Source organism: Rhinoderma darwinii, chromosome 3, assembly GCF_050947455.1.
Source record: "Rhinoderma darwinii isolate aRhiDar2 chromosome 3, aRhiDar2.hap1, whole genome shotgun sequence".
NCBI lineage: Eukaryota > Metazoa > Chordata > Amphibia > Anura > Rhinodermatidae > Rhinoderma > Rhinoderma darwinii.
The window spans coordinates 401,360,219-401,369,525 of record NC_134689.1 but is presented as its reverse complement, the minus strand read 5'-3'; positions in this window follow the sequence as shown (position 1 = coordinate 401,369,525).

The following is a 9,307-nucleotide window of genomic DNA, read 5'->3' as shown; positions in this document are numbered from 1 at the left end:
ACACTTACCAGTAATTGCTTTTCCATGAGCCCATGGCAGCCCCCGCCTTATTCCGTCCCATTAAAAAAACAACACAAAATATGTAAAAAAATAATTGGAGCTGGTTTCTCATGGTGTCATTGGTGAGTGTAAACCTATATTTTTCATTTTTATTTTGCAGTCTTTACTGTAAATGGGGCATCCATAGGAGCCGCCGTTTCAGCGGAAAACAGCACCCTGTCGTGAAATTAGTCAATAGTAGAGCTGATCTGGTTCTGCTAAGATCCACCAGCTATTCATAGGTGCTGCTTCAATTCAATACATAGCACTGATTCAGAACTATGTAGACTTCAAAATAGAAGACCGAAGCGGCTATAAACCGCTTAGATCTCCTCAGCGTCCGCACCTGACCTGCTCCTGTCGGAACTTGGGCTGTCGTTAAGGGATTTTAAAGACTGATTTGTTGGGGAATGGTGAGCCTAGACCGCCACCGATCGCAAGAATGAGTCGTTGCAAAGTACGAAGTCTCATGTGCCTTAAACTTTACACAGAGATTTCTGCATCTCCAAGTAAGGGGTTGACTTATCAAGGCATTTCCTTCTCTAAACACAGCCACCCCGGCGATCAGGTGATTACCATGGATCTGAATTCTGGAACCCCCAGTGATCAACTGTTATGGCCAGGGACTATCCCCAGGAATTATCTGGCCATACATTTCCCCTACACACGAATGGCCAACAATTTCATACATGGATGGGCCGGGTCTGCCAGGGCGGAAGCCGCTAAATATGAGCTCGGGCAAGAAGGTGCAAAAAAAAAAAAAAAGGAAAACCAAGAGACATGCGCATACAACTACACAATGATTAAAAGCACTGACATGAATTTAAGGAGTATTCCAATCTTAGTTTGTTATGGCATATTACTAAGATATACCATAATATTATGATTGGTGGGGGTCTGACCTCTTGGAATCTTGTCGATAATGAAGACGAAAGGACTTCTTAATCAGTTACATAAATGAAAAGAACTTCAAAAAGTAATTTTTGCTGAAATGTGGAAAAGCATGTCCTAGTCCTGCAGTCCACAGATTGCAGTTGATCTCAGGGAGTCCCAGCAATAAGACACCCTGTGATCAACTTCTCTTTGAAGGTCCTCCCTAACAAAAAGGAATTGTCAAAAGTGGACTGGCCCTTTAAGATTTTTCAGTGTATAGTATGGAGCTCTAAAGCGATAGTATTGAGCTCTGTCTTCCTGTGGCATGTTGTGTATGTCAGCATGTTCTCCTTTTTTCCTGTTTGAGAAGCCAAGAACGCTTCCTGTGCTAGAAGATACGTCACACCTCTCAGCACTTGTGGTAAATGTGTGTATTGCTTCATTGCGGCCTGTGGAGCGCTGATCTATTCGTTATTGACACCACAAATCTTAATGCAAGTTGCTACTTTTCGGTAATGCTCATCTGCTATTTAAATTCTTCAGTGTCGGCTGCTTTTTACTTCCACATCTACGATCAATGACTCCAGCTTAGCTGCAGTGTGTGTGTGTGTGTGTGTGTGTGTGTGTGTGTGTGTGTGTGTGTGTGTGTGTATATATATGTGTGTGTGTGTGTGTATATATATATATATATATATATATATATATATATATACACACACACTGTATTGTGACAACCTGGGGGACAACTTAGCTCACAGGATCGCCATCTCCAGGGTGAGATGGTTGGTACACATAGTAAGTTCACTCCCAACACGTTGGATAAGGGTTTAAACCAGCCGCAGCCAGCTTTATCTTCAACACACCAGACAGTTTTACAACAAAACTGTACAAAATAAACCCTAGGCCGTCCAGCCTCTAAATAATACATTCAGTGTCCCTCACTAAGAGACCCTGAGCCTTGTGCCCAGTACCTCCAAACATACACAGCTTTACCATACGTGGTGGTGACTCTCACAGGCTAGCATGCCTGTATTCCCCAGACTGAGAGCCCTGTGTGAACAGCACACACCTGATTTAAAGAGCCGTCTCAGGTGAAGCCTAACTAGGCTCATCCGAAAGCCCAAGACACGGACTGTCTGTATGGAGTGGAAGCCCGCCTTTCTCCTTCACGCTCTAGCAAACCAGGCCCTATTCCAGGCTTTACACCCAAGCAACAGCAGAGAAAAAACCCTCCCTGCTGTACATGCTCCCTGGTTGCTTGAAACCTGACAGTTTCTGCCATAAACCTGCACTTTCCAGTAGCTGCACTGCTACAGTATATATATATATATGTATATATATATATATATATATATATATATACACACACACACACTCCTCATTTTCAAGCACCTAGCTTAAACCTGTGGGAGGGGAATTAAAGAGGCTCTGTCACCACATTATAAGTGCCCTATCTCCTACATAATCTGATCGGCGCTGTAATGTAGATAACACTGGTTTTTCTTTTGACCAATCAGCGTCATACACGTCTCTTCATTTATGTTTAGCTGTACTCGCTGTTATTCACAGCGTGATCTCGTGAGATCACGCTGTGCTGTGAGGAAGTCCCACAGAAACGTTACCGAAGTGTCGGGCGTGTGACATCGCATCCTGGCTGGAGGTGATGTCTATTCACTCTCAAGACACTTCGGTAAAGTTAATGTGGGAGTAAGTGACAGCACAGCGTGATCTTGCGAGATCACGCTGTGCTGTGAGTACAGCTAGACATGAATGAAGAGAAGTGTATGACGCTGATTGGTCACTGATTGGTCAGCGTCATACACTTCTCTTTACAACGCCCACTTGGTCAAAAGTTAAAGAAAACGCCCAGTTGTCTATTAAGAAACTAATTAACATAAATCTAAAATGGTTCATAACTTGCTCAAAAATGATTGTTTTTCAAAATAAAAACCACTTGTTATCTACATTCCAGCGCCGATCAGATTATGTAGGAGATAGGGCATTTGTAATGTGGTGACAGAGCCTCTTTAAAGCCAGATTGATGGCAAAGTTTTTTAGCCACATGAAACCTCACAAATCGGATGAAGTGGTGTGGGATGATTGTGCGAGGCCTCCTTCTCGTTTACGTGCCAGTTATCACCACTTGTCGGAACTGAGAAGGACAAAACCTTCTAAGGGCTTATTCAGACGAACGTGATATACGTCCGTGCAACGCGCGTGATTTTCACGCGCCTCACACGAACCTATATTAGTCTATGGGGCCGTGCAGACAGTCCGTGATTTTTACGCAGCGTGTATCCGCTGCGTAAAACTCACGACATGTCCGTTCTTTGTGCGTATTTCGCGCATCACACACCCATTGAAGTCAATGGGTGTGTGAAAATCACGCGCATCACACGGAAGCACATCCGTGGGACGTGCGTGATTTGCGCTACAGCAGTGAAAAGTATCAATGAAAACAGAAAAGCACCACGTGCTTTTCTGTTTACAAACATACAAACGGAGTGTCATAATGATGGCGGCTGCGCGAAAAGCACGCAGCCGCGCACCATATGATCATGACACACGGAGCTGTTAAGTGCCTTTTGAACACACACAAAACGCCGCGTTTTTTGCATGCTCAAAACGCACACGCTCGTGTGAGTCCAGCCTAACTGAGAGACCTTGGTTCATTACTCCGGCAGATCGCTACATACCTAGGCCGAGATATCAGCGCTTTTTAATGTTGCATGTCCCGGAGTTTGCGAGAACGACATTGAACGGGAAAGGCAGCAAGAGATGCGCGGAGGCAAACCTCTGCACGGATGGATCGTCTGATTGGAAGAATGGTGCGTTGTGATCCATTCTGTACTGCAAGTAAAATTGGATATCACATACCAAGCCTAGGGTGGCAACACATACACACACACACACACACACACACACACACACACACACACACACACACACACACACACACACACACACACACACACACTTACTTAGGTCCAGAATTATTTGGACAGTGACACAAGTTTTGGCATTTTAGCTGTTTACCAAAACATATTGAATATACAGTTATATAATCCATATGGGTTTAAAGTGCAGACTCTCAGCTTTAATTTGAGGGTATTCACATCCTAATTTGAGGAAGGGTTTAGGAGTTACAGCTCTTTTATATGTAGCTCCATCTTTTTCAAGGGACCAAAGGTAATTGGACAATTATCTTAAAAGCTTTTTAATGGGCTGCATGGGCTATTCCCTCATTAATCCATTATCAATTAAGCAGGTAAAAGGTCTGGAGTTGATTCCAGGTGTGGCATTTGCATTGGAAGCTGTTGCTGTGAACCTACAACATGAGGTAAAAGGAGCTCTCAATGCAAGTGAAACAAACCATCGTTAGGCTGAAAAAAATGAAGAAATCCATCAGAGAGATCGCACAAATGTAAGGAGTGGCCAAATCAACAGTTTGGTGCATTCTTGAAAAAAAAAAAAGCGCAGTGGTGATCTCGTGAACTCCAAAAGGCATAGGACGTCCACGGAAGACAACAGTGGTGGATGATTGCAGAATCCTTTCAATGGTGAAGAAAAACCCCATCACAACATCTACCCAAGGGAAGAACACTCTCCTGGAAGTAGGTTATCAGTATCTAAGTCTACCATAAAGAGAAAACTTCATGAGAGCAAATACAGAGGGTTTACCACAAGGTGCAAACGATTAAGCAGCCTCAAAAATAGAAAGGCCAGATTAGACTTTGCCAAACAACATGTAAAGAAGCCGCCCAGTTCTGGAACAGCATGAAACTGAGATCAACATGTACCAGAATGATGGGAGGAAGAAAGTATGGAGAAGGCTTGGAACGGCTCATGATCCAAAGCACATCACATCGTCTGTAAAACATGGTGGGGGCAGTGTGATGGCGTGGTGGGGGCAGTGTGATGGCATGGTGGAGGCAGTGTGATGGCATGGCGGGCGCAGTGTGATGGCGTGGTGGGGGCAGTGTGATGGCATGGTGGAGGCAGTGTGATGGCATGGTGGAGGCAGTGTGATGGCATTGTGGAGGCAGTGTGATGGCATGGTGGGGACAGTGTGATGGTGTGGCGGGGGCAGTGTGATGGCGTGGTGGGGGCACTGTGATGGCATGGTGGAGGCAGTGTGATGGCATGGGCCTGCATGGCTGCCAAAGGCACTGGGTCACTAGTGTTTATTGATGATGTGACTGAAGACAGAAGCAGCCGGATGAATTCTGATGTGGTCAGGGATTTACTTTCTGTTAAGATTCAACCAAATGCAGCAGGTTGATTGGACGTCACTTCACATTACAGATGGACAATGACCCAAAACATTCTGCGAAAGCAACCCAGGAGTTTATAAGGCAAAGAAGTGGAATATTCTGCAATGGCCGAGTCAATCACCAGATCTCAACCCGATCGAGCTGCATTTCACTTGCTTAAAGAGGCTCTGTCACCAGATTTTGCAACCCCTATCTGCTATTGCAGCAGATCGGCTCTGCAATGTAGATTACAGTAACGTTTTTATTTTAAAAAAACGAGCATTTTTGGCCAAATTATGACCGTTTTTGTATTTATGCAAATGAGGCTTGCAAAAGTACAACTGGGCGTGTATTATGTGCGTACAACGGGGCATTTTTACTTCTTTTACTAGCTGGGCGTTGGGAATGGGAGTGTATGATGCTGACGAATCAGCATCATCCACTTCTGTTCGTTAACGCCCAGCTTCTGGCAGTGCACAGACACACAGCGTGTTCTCCAGAGATCACGCTGTGACGTCACTCACTTCCTGCCACAGGTCCTGCATCGTGTCGGACGAGCGAGGACACATCGGCACCAGAGGCTACAGTTGATTCTGCAGCAGCATCGGCGTTTGCAGGTAAGTCGATGTAGCTACTTACCTGCAAACGCTGATGCTGCTGCAGAATCAACTGTAGCCTCTGGTGCCGATGTGTCCGACACGATGCAGGACCTGGGGCAGGAAGTGAGTGACGTCACAGCGTGATCTCTGGAGAACACGCTGTGTCTGTGAACTGCCAGAAGCTGGGCGTTGTGAAGAGAAGTGGATGATGCTTCTCGTCAGAACGCCCAGCTAGTAAAAGAAGTAAAAACGCCCCGATGTACGCACATAATACACGCCCAGTTGTACTTTAGAAAGCCTCATTTACATAAATATAAAAATGGTCATAACTTGGCCAAAAATGCTTGTTTTTAAAAAAAACAAACGTTACTCTTATCTCCATTGCAGCGCCGATCTGCTGCAATAGGAGATAGGGGCTGCAAAATCTGGTGACTGAGCCTCTTTAAGACAAAACTTAAAGGAACAGTGTCACCAAAAAATTTTTTTTAATATGTTAAAGATGTTAGTGCTTTATTAAAAACGTTTGGATTAATTTGTGTGTTTGTGTGTTACTTTTTTTTATTTTTACACTTTTTCTTCCCTATGGGGGCTGCCATTTTTTTTTTCCATTTCTGTATGTGTCGATTAACGACACATACAGACATGGAATACGGCAGCTCCAGTCCCATAGGGACTGCGAACGGGGCCCGTTCCATCCACTATCGTGTACGCCGCTGTGTGGGAACGGCGCATGCGCCGCTCCCACACAGTTCAATTTGAAATGCGCACCGTCCGGCGCCATTTTCCTGTGGACCGGAAGTCGTGGCCGGACAGTAAGATTACTACTTCCGGTCGCGGCTTCCGGACTTGTGCACATGGAGCAGCGGCAGCAGACGGAGCGGACGGACCGGAGGGAGCGGCGGCGACTGGAGCAGGTAAGTGATTTCTATGTATGTTCGTGTTTCAGTGTGTTTTACTAGTGTATGTAAACCTACTACACTGTGTGTTAGCTCAAAAAATGGCGACACACAGTGTAGGAGGTTAGACCGTTCAAACCCCTCGTTTCTCCCGGCACTAGCCAGGATAAAGGAGGGGGGGATTCTGAGAGCTCACTAGAGCGAGGGATTTTTAGCCAATTTTGCAGCATAAAGCAATGTGGTTGCTTTACCACATGCAATGCTGCAATTTTGGGAATGGCTCCATCTAGTGACCAGTGCTGGGAAATATTATAAATTGAATCCAATTTATAATATTTCCTGACTCGTGAAAAAAATAAAATAAATTAGAACAATGTTTAATCACCTATACACTAACTGTTTAACTAAAAAAAAACAAAACATGTTTTGCTGGCAACACATTCCCTTTAAGGCAGAAAGACCCACAAACAAGCAACAACTGAAGACGCTGCAGTAAAGGCCGGGCAAAGCATGACAAAGGAGGAAACCCAGCGTGTGGTGATGTCCATGGGTTCCAGACTTCAGGCCGTCATTGCCTGCAAAGGATTCTCTACAAAGTATTACAAAAAACATTTTATTTATGGTAATGTTAATTTGTCCAATTACTTTTGAGCCCCTGAAATGAGGAGGCTGTGCAGAAAAATGGCGCAATTCCAAAACGTTTCACAGGATATTTTTGTTCAACCCCTTGAATTACACCTGGAAGTCTACACTTCAATTACATCTCAGTTGTTTCATTTCAAATCCAATGTGGTGGCAGCGGAGCCCGAATCATGAAGATTGTGTCACTGTCCAATTAATTCCTGACCTAACTGTATATGTGTGTGTGTGTGTGTATATGTGTGTGTGTGTGTGTGTGTGTATATATATATATATATATATATATATATATATATATATACACACATACATACATCCATACATGCAGGGTCGGCCTTAGAGGTGTGCGACCTGTGCAAGTGCACATAGTGCTGCACCCTCCCAGCATGTAGGGGGCACCACTGGGCTCGGCCTCTGCTGTGTCTTCTGTTCCTTGTTACACACACGGAGGAAGCAAGAGCAGAGGCGGAAGCTCCGCCCACAGCCCATCCTGCAAGAAGCCTGTGATCCTGTCAGCAAGGAGAGATGGTAAGTGTTTGTGTGGGTGTATATGTTCCAGTTGATTCACATTTCTTTACTCATCGCAATTATGGATATAATTTTTGGTCAGGTTGTATAGGAAACCACTATATGTGAATACTGCTTAAAATCTTTGTGTTTTCCAAACATCAATCTGGAAAAAGAAGACCAAAGCTGGAAAACTTGACAACTATCACTATAGACCTTGTGTTCTCATAAATAAGGGGACTGGACCATTGTAGATAGTCTTATCTTAATAGGCTATTGTTCTTCAAACTGCTGTTGTGATTTCAGTTTTTCAGATTAGATGTGGAAACCAGTGCTTTCAGGATGTACTAAGATTTATGGCCCTCTACTACTTACGGTAGAAGATGAATAGTCATTTCTTCGCTGTTTTTAACCAGTTTTTTTTTTATTTGGCAATGAATAAATCTTTTAATTCATATTGTTACAGACCTGGACTGGACCCAGCAGGAATGGGTTGAGATTTGGAGTCTAAGGGACCTTTGTCTAAAATACTAAACCAGGGATGCATAATTCACACATAATGTTGTTTGCTGCACAGGAATTTCCATGTTGCGGCCCCCCATATAGACTCTATATTGGTGGCACATGCCAGGACTGGAATAGCAGGACTGAAGATGTAATCTCGAACATAGGTTAAGTCGTTTATTACAAACTGGACTCGGCAGACAAGAGCGGAGTCAGGATTTGTGAAACAAAATCAAATTTAGAAGATGGACTAGAGTTTGAGCCAAGGAACGGAGAACTAAGCCAAGAGAAACCAAATCAGAGCCAGGATTGGGACATGGAACACAAAGAAAAACAATCCCAGGAACCAGTGCAGAAAGCCTGAGACTCAGACAACAAATGCCTGTGTAGGTCGAGTTAGAATAACTTGCCTCCTAATTCCTTCATCGGGGTGCCATGGCAATGTGATATGAACAGGGATGGGAGGCATTACCATTTCTGTACTGTAGTGAGGTGAGAAACTCTTTGAGTGGGCTCAGGTACCAAGGACACACTAAAGGACAACTGGAAACCCGGAATTACGAATTCGAAGGTTCCAGTATCGAATGTAGAGTTATTGATACTGTCACCCTCAATCTTGGTTCTAAGAGCCATTTTAGACGGGCCAATTATCGGGCGTCAATCATTCATTGAACACTCCTTGGCGATAATTGTCCTGTGTAAACAGGGCAGTGATCAGCAGATAAACAAGCAAATGCTCGATCATCTGCTGATCGTATCGTTTTAAAAAAGTAAAATATTATGGTTGTTGGTAGCACATGTCCCTATGTAAACAGGGAGACGTGCTGCCGACATGATAATAATGTATGAGGATGAGCGATCGTAGTAACTGGCCGTGTAATAGGACCTTTAAGCTCCGCAGCAGACATAAGCGTGTTTTCATCAGATATATTTGTGACTAACAATTTATCTCTCCAATAACGTGTTAATGGCTTGGTCCATACACATTAGATGTCTA